Source organism: Oryctolagus cuniculus, chromosome 15, assembly GCF_964237555.1.
Source record: "Oryctolagus cuniculus chromosome 15, mOryCun1.1, whole genome shotgun sequence".
In the NCBI taxonomy this organism is placed as follows: Eukaryota; Metazoa; Chordata; class Mammalia; order Lagomorpha; family Leporidae; genus Oryctolagus; species Oryctolagus cuniculus.
In genome coordinates, this window is record NC_091446.1 from 55349348 (window position 1) to 55364716 (window position 15369).

At 44.6% G+C, this 15369-nt stretch overlaps 1 long non-coding RNA gene across 1 annotated transcript in view; it reads right to left on the bottom strand.

The window, feature by feature from the left end:
• LOC127484202 (uncharacterized) overlaps positions 1–6849 on the bottom strand; it is a 53834-nt gene extending 46985 nt beyond the window's left edge. Inside the window, exon 1 of the long non-coding RNA XR_007911010.2 lies at positions 6238–6849. This is a non-coding gene — a long non-coding RNA (uncharacterized lncRNA). The remainder of the gene's footprint in view (positions 1–6237) is intronic.
• Positions 6850–15369: the final 8520 nt, after the last annotated feature.

Genomic DNA, 15369 nt, shown 5'->3' on the forward strand with positions numbered 1-15369 from the left:
GATCCAGCTCAATTCCTTCTGGATTAGCGGAAGCAACTGCTACCCTAAATGCCTGCCAGAAACTGAATCTCCTCTGAAGACATTTTCATTACAGATGTTTGCTATTTATCAAAACTTATTGGGGCTGGCGCTGTGGTGCAGCAGGTTAACGCCCTGGCCTGAAGCACCAGCATCCCATATGGGTGCCAGTTCGAGACCCAGCTGCTCCACTTCCCATCCAGTTCTCTGCTATACCCAGGAAAAGCAGCGGAAGATGGCCCAAGTCCTTGGGCCCCTGCACCCCTGTGGGAGACTCAGAGGAAGCTCCTGGCCCCTGGCTTTGGATCTGCGCAGCCAATTGGGGAGTGAGTCAGCAGATGGAAGACCTCTCCCTTCCCTTTCCCTCCCCTACCCCTCCCTCTCCCTGCTTAACTCTGACTTTCAAATGAATAAATCTTTAAAAAAAAAAAAAAAACTTTTCAGTATAGAAATGAAAGGAAAAAAGTACCACCAATAAAATAAACCTACAGGTGATGTAAAAATCAGAACTTTTATAAGATAAATTATCATAAATTTTATCAGAGATAAATTTTTAAGTGATTGTGATCAATATATTTACAAAAAGAGATCCGATGAAAAAATTTAGGATAAAACTAGAATCCACCAAAAAATATCACAGAATGGAAATTCTAAAACTGGAAATGTAGTAACTCAAATTAAGAACTCTTCAGATGTTTTTAAAATAAACAGGGATGAACAGAAATAGGTAAAAGATAATACAGGTCAGTATCCAGAATGAAAAAAGGATAGAATACACAGAAGAACACAGAAGATATATATGGGATGGAGTGATGGGTAATTAAATACTAGGAGAGAGAGAATAAGGTAGAGAAATGTGTGAAGAAATACAAAGTTTTTCAGAATTTACACAGACATAAAGCCACAGATTCAAAAAGCACTATGAAACCCAAACTCTTAAGTATATTGTACTAAACTGATTTTTTTTTTTAAAAGGCAAGGGGCTGGCATTGAGACACAATGGATTGAGCCACCACCTGAGACACTGGCACCCCCTATGGGCACCAGTTCAAGTCCTGGCCTCTCCACTCCTGGTCTAGCTCCCTGCTAATGCACCTGGGAAAGCAGCAGCAGATGGCGGCCCAAATGCTTGTGCCCCTGCACCCGTGTAGGAATTCCCAGCAGCAGCTCTTGGCTCCAGGGTTTGGCTTGGCCCAGCCCCAGCCATTGTGGCCACTTGGGTTGTGAACTAATGGATGGAAGCCTGCTCTTGCTCTCTCATCTTCCATCCCTCCTCCCACCCCTGCCCCCATAACTCTGCCTTTCAAATAAATAAATAAATAAATCTTTAAAAAAATAGAATAAAAAATAAAAATGTCAATAGAAGATTGACAACCCCTCAACAGCACCAAAGTGAGGTTGGAGAACTAGAAACAACCTCTTATTTAGGATTTTCTGTACAGTGTTATATTGGTTGGCTTTGCATTTCTATCACAAACACTTGAGAGAAACTCCTTGTGGAGGAAGGAGGCTTGCTTTGGCTCCTGGTTTTGGAGGTGCACAGTCAACATCTGATGAGGCTGGAGCAGGATAGTGGTGGAGCATATGTGGGGGAACAATCACATGGCACCCAGGAAGCAGAGAGAGATGGGGAGCATGTGCTGCCAGTATGAGTCAGTCATTGAGCCCCACCCCAACAACCTCACCCAATCTAATCATTTCCCAAGACCTTTCCTTCAGCTACCATAATTGGATTAGCTTTCCTCCCTTAATCCATTGAATATTATTCTAGCAACCATTAGAATAAGACTTAGAGGACGAAGTTTTAAATTATATGCCTCCAGGGGACACCCAAACTAACATGTAAATCATAACACATGCTAAGAATTTTATTGCTGCTGTTAGAAAAATGGGAAATTACTGTAGGATGTAGAGTAAATTTGTAGTAGTTTGTTTTCGTTTTTATTTATTTTACTTGAGAGGGAGAGAAAGAGAGCTCCCATGCACTGTCACTCCCAAATGCCTAGACCAGGTCAAAATTGGGACTAGACCAGGTCAAAACTGGGAGCCTGACAAGGAAAGCAGGGAGAAGAGCTGGTCTAGAAGTAAGTTGAGTTAGGAGCAAGACAAGGAAAGAGGGTAAATTCAGTTTGGAGACACGACACACAAGGTGCATTTGTGATGAAATCTGTGCTAGACAATTCTGTGTGTGTGTGTGTGTGTGTGTGTGTTCATAGGCCTGAAAGTTAGAAGACAATTGGCCGGTGCCGTGGCTCACTAGGCTAATCCTCCGCCTTGCGGCGCCGGCACACCGGGTTCTAGTCCTGGTTGCCCCTCTTCAAGGCCAGCTCTCTGCTGTGGCCCAGGAGTGCAGTGGAGGATGGCCCAAGTCCTTGGGCTCTGCACCTGCATGGGAGACCAGAAACACCTGGCTCCTGGCTTTGGATCAGCGCAGCGCGCTGGCCGTGGCGGCCATTGGAGGGTGAACCAACGGCAAAGGAAGACCTTTCTCTCTGTCTCTCTCTCTCTCTCACACTGTCCACTCTGCCTGTAAAAAAAGAAAGAAAGAAAGAAAGGAGACAAAGCCATTTGAACTATTGGAGATGAAAGTGTGAATGGTGAACATGTGCTTGTTGGTGGTTGAAACCTGAGCAATGGATGAGTAGACCAGGATGAAGCTGGGTCCGAGGGCCCCTAAGGGATCAGTGAAGGAAAGACACCCATAAAGCAATTCAGGAAGAGTTACTAGAGATAGGAGAAGAGAATCAAGAAAGAATGGAAGGAGGGCAGAATTTAAACAAGAGAGTACTCAGGGAATCCAGACTTTTCAGAACCAGAATTAGTTTATGTTCTTTCTGAATATTTGATCTGTGTTCTTTTCTTTCTGTTGGCTGCTGGGAAGCTCAGAGACTTGTGACATACCTCTAGCCACTGCACAGAACTTTATAATGATTGTGTCCACTAGCCTCATCCTTAGTTTTATGTTTCCTATCATTATTTCCCCCCTTCACCCTGTTTAGTTACTTTTATTGCATTTCTTTTTATCACCTTGAATATTGAAATAGTGGAATACAAATGCATTGCATCTAGAATTAGAATTCCAACCTGCAGGCATACCCCGGTGTCCACCACTCCCAGCTGTGTTGGGAAAAACCTACTTTTCTCAATTATCTTATCTGCCTTGACCCTGTGGGAGCATTTGAGCCGAGAGTCCTGGCCCAAGTAACCAACAGCAAATTTTTTGGTCTAAATTTGAGAAATCTAAATTCGCCTTCATGAATTAATAAATACAACATCAATTGATCAGATTAGCAGTTGTTTCTCTTAAATCCCACCCCCCAATACCTATGATGTGCACAGCCCTTGAGACGTGATGAGTTGGGCTTAAATAACAGCATGACAGCATTTACTTGGGATCTGTGTAATGCATCACTATGAGGCCCTGAACTAACATGTGTTCAATAGGACTTAACACAAAATGACTGAATGGCACATCATTAGACCATAAGGTTCAAAGCTAATTCCATGAGTCTTTGCATTAATGGAGCAATATTCTGTTTGGCTTTTTCTATTAATATTTGTAGAATACCCATTACCATAGCAACTAAGTGCTTTCCACAGAGAACTGATCAAATTATTGAGGGCAGGTGAATCGGAGAGGAGAGGACACTGCAGGAGTTAACAGGATGCTTCTGATTTCCCTCTAACCCTTTCCTTCCCCTACCTGACACACAGGGGTCTCATCAAACATTTGTTTCATGTTTCTCATCCCCAAATCCTATCTATGTCCAATCTTGTTTCCCTAGAACACTATTGCACACCTTACTGACTTCATTCTTAGGGGAAAATGTTGAAATAGAAGTAGATTGACATTCTGTGCTACTTTTTCCTCGTACGGAGAGGCATTGTAGTGGAGTGGCTCTGAGCCACGCTTTGAAATCAGAGTGCCTTAAACTCCAGCTCTTCCACTCACCAGTTAGGTGGCCTGCAGCAGGTTACTTACACTTTCTGTGCCTTGGTTTTTCTCTGGTATAAACTGGAGTCACCATGAGTCTCATAGGATTATCAAATAAGTAAGTTAAAGTACTAGGGGGCTGGCGCTGTGGCATAGCAGGTAAAGCCACTGCCTGTAGTGCTGGCATCCCAAATGGGTGCCGGTTCAAGTCCTGGCTGCTCCACTTCCAATCCAGATCTCTGCTATGGCCTGGGAAAGCAGTACAAGATAAGTCTTTGGACTCCTGCACCCACGTGGGAGACCAGGAAGAAGCTCCTGGCTCCTGACTTTGGATTGGCCCAGCTCTGGCCATTGTGGCCATTTGGGGAGTGAACCAGCAGACGGAAGACTCTCTCTCTTTGCCTCTCCTTCTCTCTCTGTGTAACTCTGACTTTCAAATAATAAATAAATCTTTAGGGGCCGGCGTTGTGACGCAGCAGGTTAACGCCCTCGCCTAAAGTGCTGGCATCCCATATGGGCGCCGGTTCAAGACCCGGATGCTCCACTTCTGATCCAGCTCTCTACTATGGCTTGAGAAAGCAGAAGATGACCCAAATCCTTGGGCCCCTGCATCCATGTGGGAGACCTGGAAGAAGATCCTGGCTCCTGGCTTCGGATCGGCACAGCTCTGGCCATTGCAGCCATCTGGGGAGTGAACCAGCACATGGAAGACCTCTCTCTCTCTCTCTCTGCCTCTCTTCTGTGTAACTCTGACTTTCAAATAAATAAATAAATCTTTAAAAATAAACAAATCTTTAAAAAAGTATTGGAACCTACTAAATGCTTAATAAATGTCAGGTTAACACCTGACAATATGGCCTTATAGCCTCCATCACCAGAACCCTCATGCAGCAGCCCTGGTTTTCAGTGAATGGAAAAACCTGTTCCTTTAAAAGAAGATCCTTCCTGGATACCACACAGGGGAGAAAGGAAGGAAGGCGAACCCTGTCTGGCTAGACACATTGGCCAGATCAACAGTGCTTCAACTGCCACCATTGGAAATTCATTTGATGGGGGCCAGGTAGGGGAAGGGGGAAGGCAATTCCTATACAAGTATTTTCTCCTAGATTCAATTTTCTTGAAGGCAAGGAGCATGCCTCAGTCATCTGTCCCCAAATATAGAGCCAAATTCACCCTCATTTCCCGTACACAGTAAGGTGTCTATGAATAACTTGTCAGCCCTCTCTGCGACTGTGCATACAAGCAGACACAAGGAGTTACGGCAAGCCTGTTAGTACAGGCTCTGTGACAGGTGGGAAAGATGAACACAAAATTATTAAAGCTTGCTCCTTGCCTTCCTGGGGTTAAATCTAGTGTGAGAAGACACCTGTAAAGGAAATGCCTACCCAAAGGCGTGAGTTCCCAGTGGTGGGGTTTAGTCACTGATTTAAAAGGAACGTGCGTGGTGTGATCTGAGGGAGTTCCTCCAACCATGCTGAAGAGATGACCACCAACCACACCGAGTGAGCCTGGCCCGGGGTGGAGTAGACGGAACTCCAGGGTTGGTGTGGCAGCTGCTGATCGGTGCTCCTGACTCACCTTTGCACAATCACAAAGACTGCCTCAGACTAAGTCGGAAGCATCAACACCCATACCCAAGAGTTAAGATTTCAGATAAGCTCCCTTGAAACTTGGAAGAGGTCGTTTTAGGATAAATAAAGGCACACATACTTTTCTACTGTGGGTAGTTAACTCATTACCTCATCTGAAACTTGTTACTACAAGAGCCTATATAAGCCAAAAATAAAAGCAGGTTCAAGAAGTTTGAGATAAACGTTTGAATGAAGAGTCACAAACAAGTCCTAGAGATCAAATGAAAGGGGTTTTTGGTTCAATAGGAATCTATGAAAGACCTGCTGCAACGTACAAACCACGACTTTCAGCAATACACGCCTAACTTCCTGGAGGTTTCATTCCCTTCTAACAAGTGTTCTTTGTACCAATCCTGAAGCATAGCCTACGTTAGAAGGAGAGTTTGATTACCACAGGGAACTCTGGATCCTTTTGCTCTTTATTAGCACAATTTCCTCTCCACATCTTAAAATAATAAAGATCCCGCTTTCCCCTCATGGAGCCCTTGGAGAATCAGCCACCAAAGGGCAATTGTTCACCTCCAGCATAATAATTCAAAAATGCAACTTGAGCTCTCCAGACTAAAGAAAGGAGAAGCCACATCTGCTCAAGTTCTCAACAGTTCACCAGAGTTAAAATTCTCCAATTAAATTCTGAAATCTCTAATTACTCACCCATTCAGCAGCTTGGAACCCATGGGTGGAATGGCTCTGGCTACAAGCAGAGTAGGTGGTCTCCCGGGAAGAATGGTGAGAGGAGCTGCTGAAGTTTCGTTCTCCTTAGTGCCTTTTGCCTCAGTTCACTGATAAAGGTCCCAAATACTGTGGGACCAGTTTAGGCCTGGGACTCTCCAACAGCTATGCTCAGACTCACATGGAGGGCTGATTAAATTAGATAGCTGCTCCCACTTGCTGGCAGTTCTGTGTTTTTAACAAGTTTCCGGCGATAGCAAAGTTGCAGGACCACAGAGGTCACACTTTGAGAACTATTGCTCTGGAACCAGGCCTAGGCGCTCATTCAAAAGTGAATCTGGGGCAAGGGCTGTGGCATATCCTGTAAAGCCGCCGCCGGCAGGGCCAGCATCTCATACGGGCGCCACTTCGAATCCCAGCTGCTCCGCTTCCAATCCAGCTCACTGCTACGGCCTGGGAAAGCAGTGGAAGAAGAACCAAGCGCTTAGGCCCCTGGACCCATGTGGCAGACCTGGAAGAGGCTCCTGGCTCCTGTCTTTGGGTCCGCCCAACTCCAGCTCCAGCCATTTGGGGAGTGAACCAGCGGATGGAACACCTTCCTGTCTGTGTCTGCCTCTCTGTAACTCTGCCTTTCAAATAAATAAATAAATCTTAAAAAAAAAAAAAAAAAAAAGGTGAATCTCTGGGGTCATCTCTGGGGTCGGCCTGTGGCGTAGTGGGCTAAGCTTCTGCCTAAGGTGCCAGCATCCCATGTGGGTGGTAGTTTGAGTCTGGGCAGCTCCTCTTCAGATCCAGCTCGCCGCTTATGGCCTGGGAAAGCAGCGGAAGATGGCCCAGGTGCTCTGGTCCCGCGTGAGCATGAGAGACCCGGAAGAAGCTCCTGGCCCGAAAGAAGCTCTTGGCTCCTGGCTTCGGATGAGCTAAATTCCGGCCTTTGCGGCCATTTGAGGAGTGAACTGTCTCCGTCTGTAACTCTACTTCTCAAATAAATAAATCAAAAAAAAAAAAATCTCTACCTGGAAAGGATTTCACTCAGGCTATCATCAGATACCAGAGGGTGGAGAAGTCTCCAACGGTGGGATTATATTCTGGGGAGGGAGGCACCCACAGTGAATCTGAAGGTTGGAAAGGAAAGCTTGTGTTTCGCTTTGTCATTTTGCCTGGGAGAGGGCTTTGGGCCGCCCCCTGCATGCATCCCCACCCGTGGCAGCCCCGCCCCCTGGCTCCCTTACTCCTTAAGTGTCTTTCTCCAGGAGTCCTTCCTCCACGCCCACGACTCCCATCCACCTCCCAGACTGGAGCTGCGCTGTCAGTCTGCCCATCTCACTGTCAGGCAACAGCTGTTCCCCCTCTTCCAACTTGTCTGTCAAGGAGTGACCAACTCGGGCTGTGAATTACAAATCCCGCCAGTACTGGCTGCCCAAGTGGCAGCTGGTAAAGGGGGCAGGGAGAGCTTCCCCACTTCACACGCGCCCGGGCCATGCACACCAGCGGGATGCAGCGAGCGGCCACTGTTTGTTCCTCCCACACAGAGATCTTTCACTCCAAATGCCCCACTCAGCCTCAGAGCAAGAGGAAAAGGCCGAGTCCCCGGCAAAACCCGGCAAAGAGGAGGGACCTGACGAGGGAGGCATAATTTACTACTCAGAATAAGCACCAGTCACCAGTGTTTGCTTCTGGAACTCTGACATGTTTAGTTTCTTTAATCAGTGCCTATCAGTGGAAACTCCACATGAGGAGAGGATGAAAATAAGGACTAAATCCAGAGCAGGTGTGGGGTATCTAGGCGCTCTGATTTTGTCCACAGGAATAGAACTGAAATGAGGAATTCTCTTTGAACCTACTCACCCTTTTTTTCACAAGGTCAATTGAGAAGTTAAAAAAAAAAAGAACTTCATGCACACTCATATCATATTCAGATTCTGTCTCACTTTCCACAGAAGGACTTATCTGTTTTTTCTGGAAGTCTTACCTGCCCACATGATAATCGTGTCAGGCTGGTCGAGCTGGAAGAAGGCTGGATGCCATTGTATCGCTCCTCCCCCTCCCCAGTCTCTTCCAGCCACCACCCATAGACGCACTCATTTCCTCCTCTGGTAACAAGCAGGCACCCCCACTCTCTACCCAGAAAATCTGCCAGGCTGCTTATGCCACACACACTTCTCCCACCTTACCCCCCATGGAAGTAGTCATCTTTAAAAAAAAAAAAAATCTGAAAAACCAATCATGTTTAACCAATTATTTTAAATTATATACAGTAATTACATTTTAGGAACCATGATTCCATAATGTATCTGCAGCATTTTTAATATATTTTAAGTAAGTATATTTTGAAGATTGAAATCATTACGCATTCAAAATTGGTCCCTTTAAAGATCTGTATTTGAGGGGCTGGTGCTGTGGTGCAGTGTGTTAAAGCTCCTACACCCATGTGGGAGACCCAGAAGAAGCTCCTGGCTCCTTCCTGGCTTCGGACCAGCGCAGCTCCAGCCATTGCGGCCAGTTGGGGAGTGAACCAGCAGATGGAAGACCTCTCTCTCTCTCTCTCTCTCTCTCTCTCTCTCTCTCTCTACCTCCCCTTTCTCTGTGTAACTCTGACTTTCAAATGAATAAATATTTTTTAAAAAGTTAATACATGTGCATTTCATGAAACATTTCTTTTTTGTTATTTTTCCCAAAGAAACCTTTTATTTAATGAGTACAAATTTTCACAAGTACAACTTTAAGAATATAGTGACTCTTCCCACCATACCCGCCCTCCCACCCCACCTCCTCCTCTCCCATTCTATCCCATTCTCCATTAAGATCTACTTTCAATTAACTTTATACACAGAACACCAACTGTATACTAATAGTTCAACAATTTTCACACACACACATACACACACACAAAGAGAACTAGTTTTACAGTTAATTCTCATAATACAACTCATTGAGGACAGAGGTCCTGCATAGGAAGTAGGTGCACAGTGACTGCTGTTGTTAATTTAGCAATTAACACTCATATATGACATAATTGATCACCCGAGGCTCTTGACATGAGCTGCCATGCCTATGGAAGACTCTTGAATCCACAAACTCCGTCAGTATTTGGACAAGGCCATAAGCAAAGTGGAAGTCTCTCTTCCCTTCAGAGAAAAGCACATCGTTCTTTGATGGCCACTTCTTTCCAATGGGGTTTCATTCACAGCGATCCTTCATGTAGGACATGATTTTGCCACAGTGTCTTGGCTTTCCATGCCTGAAATGTTCTCATGGGCTTTCCAGCCAGACCAGAAAACTTTAAGAGCTGATTCTGAGGTCAGAGTGCTGTTAAGAGCGATTGTCATTCTGAGTCTGCTATGTGGACTGGGAAGCAGTCATTTCTGAATCATATACCTGAAACCTTCACTCCCTGAGATTTCTTCTTCTAAATAAGTACTATAATAAAAAAGTAATGCTGCATCAAGTTAAATACAACACTTTCTTTGTGGCAGTCAAAAGTGCAAATATCAGATGTAATACTTTGGTAAAAAGCAATTGCTGATAAACCATCAGATAGCTCATCTTCCAGAGAGCTCTTTATCAGGCAGTTAAGTTGACATGAAGGAACGTTTTACCACCTTGATTTTTAAAAACAGTTCAAAGGTGGCATGTAAGCAAGTTGTGACTCTAAAAGTGCTTTATCTGAGAACAGTGTCTCTGGGGATCACTTTTTCAAGAACTGCTCTAATGCTTTTTGTACAATTAAGTTTATTTCCCAGGTTTATAAGATTCAATTGCATTCCCGCAAAAGAAAAAGAATTCACCATCCTCCCCTTCTTAAGACAAAGCCCCAGCAGCAAGTCATTATCACTTTTGACTAATCAGAGAGAAACCACCTGCAGGAGTAGTCTCCTTTCTATGGGCTCCCAGCAGAAGCTTCCAAATGATGATTAATCACTGAATAAACGGCAGAATTGACAACAGCATAATGACAAAGAGAAAGCAGAGAAGGGGCCCGAGCCGTGGGTGCATGTGGTCCAGCCCCAGTGGGCGGAAGGGCCAAAGAAGATGGATGGCCCTGTAAGCGCCTGACACTTGAGTATCTTGTCTTTTACAAGGGGGATCACTTCTGCCAAAGTCAACAAATAAGGCAGCACACATCAAATGGACGTGCTTCCTATGGCTGTCAGAAGCAAAGCAAAACGTCTTAAAAATTAAACTAATGAGTTTAAACTGGCATCTTGAGCTCAGACGATAACAGAAATAAGAGATACTACAAATGACAGCTAATCCATTACTGCAGAAGGGATTCGGAAGGTTTTACTGATTATAGCTTCGCATTACTCTAATCGTGTCCCTACTAATTTGAAAAGTAATGAATCACTAAGTTCAAACAGGGCTCAGAAGAGTCAATTATAAATTAAGCAGTGATATCAAAAGCTCATATTTTCGACACTGAGGAATAAAACATGTTACGCCTAATAACAAACAGAAATGAGGCCTAATACACACTCTCAGTTGACCAAATCATTAGCAGTAGGAATGTTTCTCTAATTTCTCAATATTTCTCTTCAGGATGTATCCCTCCTGCCCAAAGGAATCCTACTAGCAAATTTTATTAATATGAAAAAGGTTGGTAGTAAATGAAATATTGGTTTGCAGTCAGCTGAATGCCCTTCAGATACCATCAGTTCTCATGCCTTCCCTGCTCAAATGACAGAGTGGTTTTGGTCATTTCATTCTCTCTCAAGCATCAATACCATCATCTTCTTTATTATCATCATATTCATTATCACCCTCTCACTGTTATCATTTTTCACACTGTAAAACATAGAAAAATTTAAGTTCAAAAGAGTTTCATGCCCATTTTCCCATTCATAGGTCCTACCTTAAAAAAATGCCAACAGCCAGTGCCCCTTCTGTCAACATTCTTGACATCTGTCCATTCTGCCTTGTCATGTGGATCACTGCTCATACCAATAGAAAATATTTCATTGTATGACCATGGCATCACCACATACACTTTCTGCATTGCCTTGTTTTCAACAATAACATGTGTTCAACAATTACCCATTCGATGGCTTTATTTTCTTTAATTTTCTAGACTCAACCTACATGAGGTCCTATACCTGAAATCTTTGAAATGCCTTTCAAGGAGATTTCTTAGGTGGCATGTGCCGGTAGCATGAAGATCTGTGGGAAGCAATCAGCTTGAAGCACTCAAAGAATATGAGAACAGGCCGGCGCCGCAGCTCACTAGGCTAATCCTCCACCTTGCGGCGCCAGCACACTGGGTTCTAGTCCCAGTCGAGGCACCGGATTCTGTCCCGGTTGCCCCTCTTCCAGGCCAGCTCTCTGCTGTGGCCAGGGAGTGCAGTGGAGGATGGCCCAAGTGCTTGGGCCCTGCACCCCATGGGAGACCAGGAGAAGCACCTGGCTCCTGCCTTCAGATCAACGCAGTACACCGGCCGCGGCGGCCATTGGAGGGTGAACCAACGGCAAAAGGAAGCCCTTTCTTTCTGTCTCTCTCTCTCACTGTCCACTCTGCCTGTCAAAAATGAAATAAAATAAAAATTTTAAAAAAAGAATATGAGAACAGATGAATATAGATGAACCTGGAAATAGGGAATAAAGCCTTTTCTCATGGTACAGCCACATTGAGAATTAATTTTTCCCATCAGACATCTTCCATCCTTCAATAGCTAGAAAGTTTGGACTCAAGTTCAAACAAGCTTCATATTCACACATACCTTGGTTTCAAGGCGAGCCCTGTTGCCAGTGAGCCACCCCCACCCTATCACAGACAGTCCTGCTTTGCCCATTCCCTTCCTCAGGCTCTGCTCTCCCTGTGTCCCTTCCTACCTTCCCATCCTTCTTACATCCTTCCCCATTCTTTGGAGCCACCTGTCTTCAAAGATCCCACACTCTTGGATCAGATACTTTGGGAGATCAGGACCAACCTTGGCCAATGTCAGCATGGACTGTGTGTAGTCACCTAAGTTCTCTATTTAATCACTACTTAACTTCACCCAAGTTGCTTAAACTGTCACAGGCCATTTCTACATCTATGCAAGAGGGGAAAGAATATGTAGCTTAAGGCAGTATTGAAAAAATTAAATGAAATATTGTGTGAGAAATGCCTGACCCAGATACTGTATAATTATTAATGTCACTGTTCTTGTTATGAATATTTTGGGTGGCAAATGCATAGTGTCTGGAGCTGTTCTCTTTTAGAGGAATTTCTTGTATACCCATTAGCACCATGTAGAATATATAGAGGACAGTGTTTATGCAAATAGAATAGAGGGTTCTGCTATTTTCCCAGTCTCCCCACCTGTCCCCAGATTTCATTTTCTCCTTTTAGTCCTTCAGTGTTCCAAAGGCTGGCTTTGGACAATCGATCCACCAGCCAGAAGCTGTTCCTCCATGTTCCACCTGTGCCAGCTACTGCCTCACCAATGTGCACATGCCAGTCTGTATACCTTGATACGGAGAGTAAGGAGTGAGAACCCCATGCCTACACTGGAAGGGTTTCCAGTTCAGTGGGGCAAATGGACAGCAAGCTACTACCACCCCCTACCCTAAGGCAAGAGACCAGTGAGTTGCTCCCTTCTTCCTGTAAGCCATTTAATTGCTGTAAAAATTCATGGCATATTTTGACATTAAATTATCATCCTAAGGAATTAAGTGGGTTTTTTTTTTCATTTTCATTTCTTTATGTTTTGAGAAGCAGAGACACACAGGGAGAGAGCGCTCATCCACTTGTTTACTCCCCAAACTCCCACAATAGCCCCTAGCTGGGACTGACGCTGAGAGCCAGGAATGCAAGCCAGGTCTCACGGGTGTGTGTCAAGAACCCAACTGCTTGAGCTACCACCATTGCCTCTCAGGATCTGCATTCTTAGGAAGGTGGAGTCAGAAGCAGGCACTCTTAGACTGGTCCTGGGCTTCTTAACTGATGTCTCTGCTAGGCCAAACACCTGCCCCAGGAATTGTTTAGTAAATTACCTCTAACAGCACTACAACAGCCCATTCTGTTTTCCTTTGTTTAGAAGTTTCCAGCACACAGGCAGACATACTATTACCCTGTTGAATCACAGCAGCTGTACAATTTTGTGTTCTACTTTTCCCTCTCTGTCTGCTTATTATAGCATGTATGTGTTCCCGTGTTGGCACGCTTTACCTTCACAAAGGCTGCCAATAGCGTTTGTGTAAGAAATAGAAAGGAAATGTTAGGAGATTGAGCCACCCTCCTGTGATCCCTCCAGCCTCTTTGGAGGCTTTTGTTGGGCTCCTCCTCCTTCACTCTCTGAGCCTACCCATAACCTTGGATAGGTGAGAGGTATGAAACTTCAAATACACATGTGTGGATTCAAAGCTCCTCGAGTACACGCAAGCTTTAGGATAGATCAAATTCACCTGGGGATAGTGTTGAAAAATACTTTCCTGGGGCCCACTCTCCTGTCTAATTCCATGCTTCTTGGAATCTACATTTTTACCACATCACCTATGATTCTGGTGTAGGTAACTTTAATTATATTGGTTAAAAGCATAGGCTCTGACTCCCAGCACATTGGACTCGAATCTTGGTTCTACCAATCACCAGCTTTTGACTTTGGATGAGTTATTTATCCTCTCCATGCCTCAGTGTCTGTTCTATAAAATGGGATGATAGGATCCCCTCCAATAGTTGTTGTGAGTGTCAAATGAGAGAACACTAAGAGTGTCAAATAAATTTTGCTTGAAAGTTTCATTATTTCTCTTTTTGTTGCACTATTGCTTTGTGCAAGGGCAGTGTTTTGGGCATGATGAGGGTCGTGCTTCTGATTCACATAATTTTGATCCAGATGAGAGCAAAGATTGTATCATTCGTTTTTAATTTCCCAGTACAATGGGGCTGACACACAGGGGATGTTCAGGGAATGTTCACTTGTTCACTCAACATGGGTTGCACAGGAGCAGACACACAGGAGGGTGGAAACAGGCCTCAAGGATTTGGATCTTTCCAGTTCAGTCAGAGGACCGCTATGGTTGACTTATGTTATCTTTTAGTTCTTGGTAATTTTATCCTTCTTTTATTTTCAGCCTCTCATTTCCCCTCTCTACCTGGAAGACAAATTCAATGTTAGACATCACTCAGTGAGCTGCAGAAATTCAACGTTCAAACTCTTACCTAAGGGTGGAGTTTCAGGTCCTCCTCCTCCTCCCACATCCCACGTGCTGCCCCAGAGAAAACCCAGGAAGCTCCCCTGCAGGACAGATGTGCATTCGTCTTCAAAACTTAGCACAGGTCCCCTGCCCCCAGCTCCTCTTTGAGGGGCAATGGGAAGTTTCAAAATCCAAAGGGGCACAGACATCGCCCTTGAAGGCAATACGCACTTGTGGCCAAACAGAAACTTGCTGGGCTGGCGCCATGGTGCAGTGGGTTAAAGCCCTGGCCTGAAGTGCCGGTGTCCCATATGGGCACAGGTTCTAGTCGCAGCTGCTCCTCTTCCAATCCAGCTCACTTCTATGGCCTGCAAAAGCAGTAGAAGATGGCCCAAGTCATTGGACCCCTGCACCCGGGTGGGAGAACCCAGAAGAAGCCCCTGGCTCCCGCCTTTGGTTCAGCTCAGCTCTTGCCGTTGACCTCTCTCTCTGTCTCTACCTCTCTGTCATTCTTTCAATAAATCTTTAAAAAAAAATTAACTTACTAAGGAGAAATGCCATAGAAATTACTAAATCATTAGAAAAATAATCATTAAGTAAGGGAAAACTAAATATGAAATGTAGGAAACTAAAAGAATAACATGAGGTAGTTTAAATTGGATGGATTTGGAGAGAGGAACTAAATTCTGCACAGAAGATTTTTATATCTAGAACTTCCTAGTTTGGTTTTTCACTTGTTTTGGAATGAGGGTTTTTTTTTTTTTTTTTTTTGACAGGCAGAGTGGACAGTGAGAGAGAGAGACAGAGAGAAAGGTCTTCCTTTGCCATTGGTTCACCCTCCAATGGCCGCCGCGGCCGGCGCGCTGCGGCCGGCGCACCGCGCTGATCCGATTTTGTTTTGTGTTTTGTTGTTGTTTTTTACATACAGCTATATTTTACAACAACCTTGTTACAGCTCACTAGTGATTATCAAAAAAGAATAAAGTACCTTCACTAATTAAG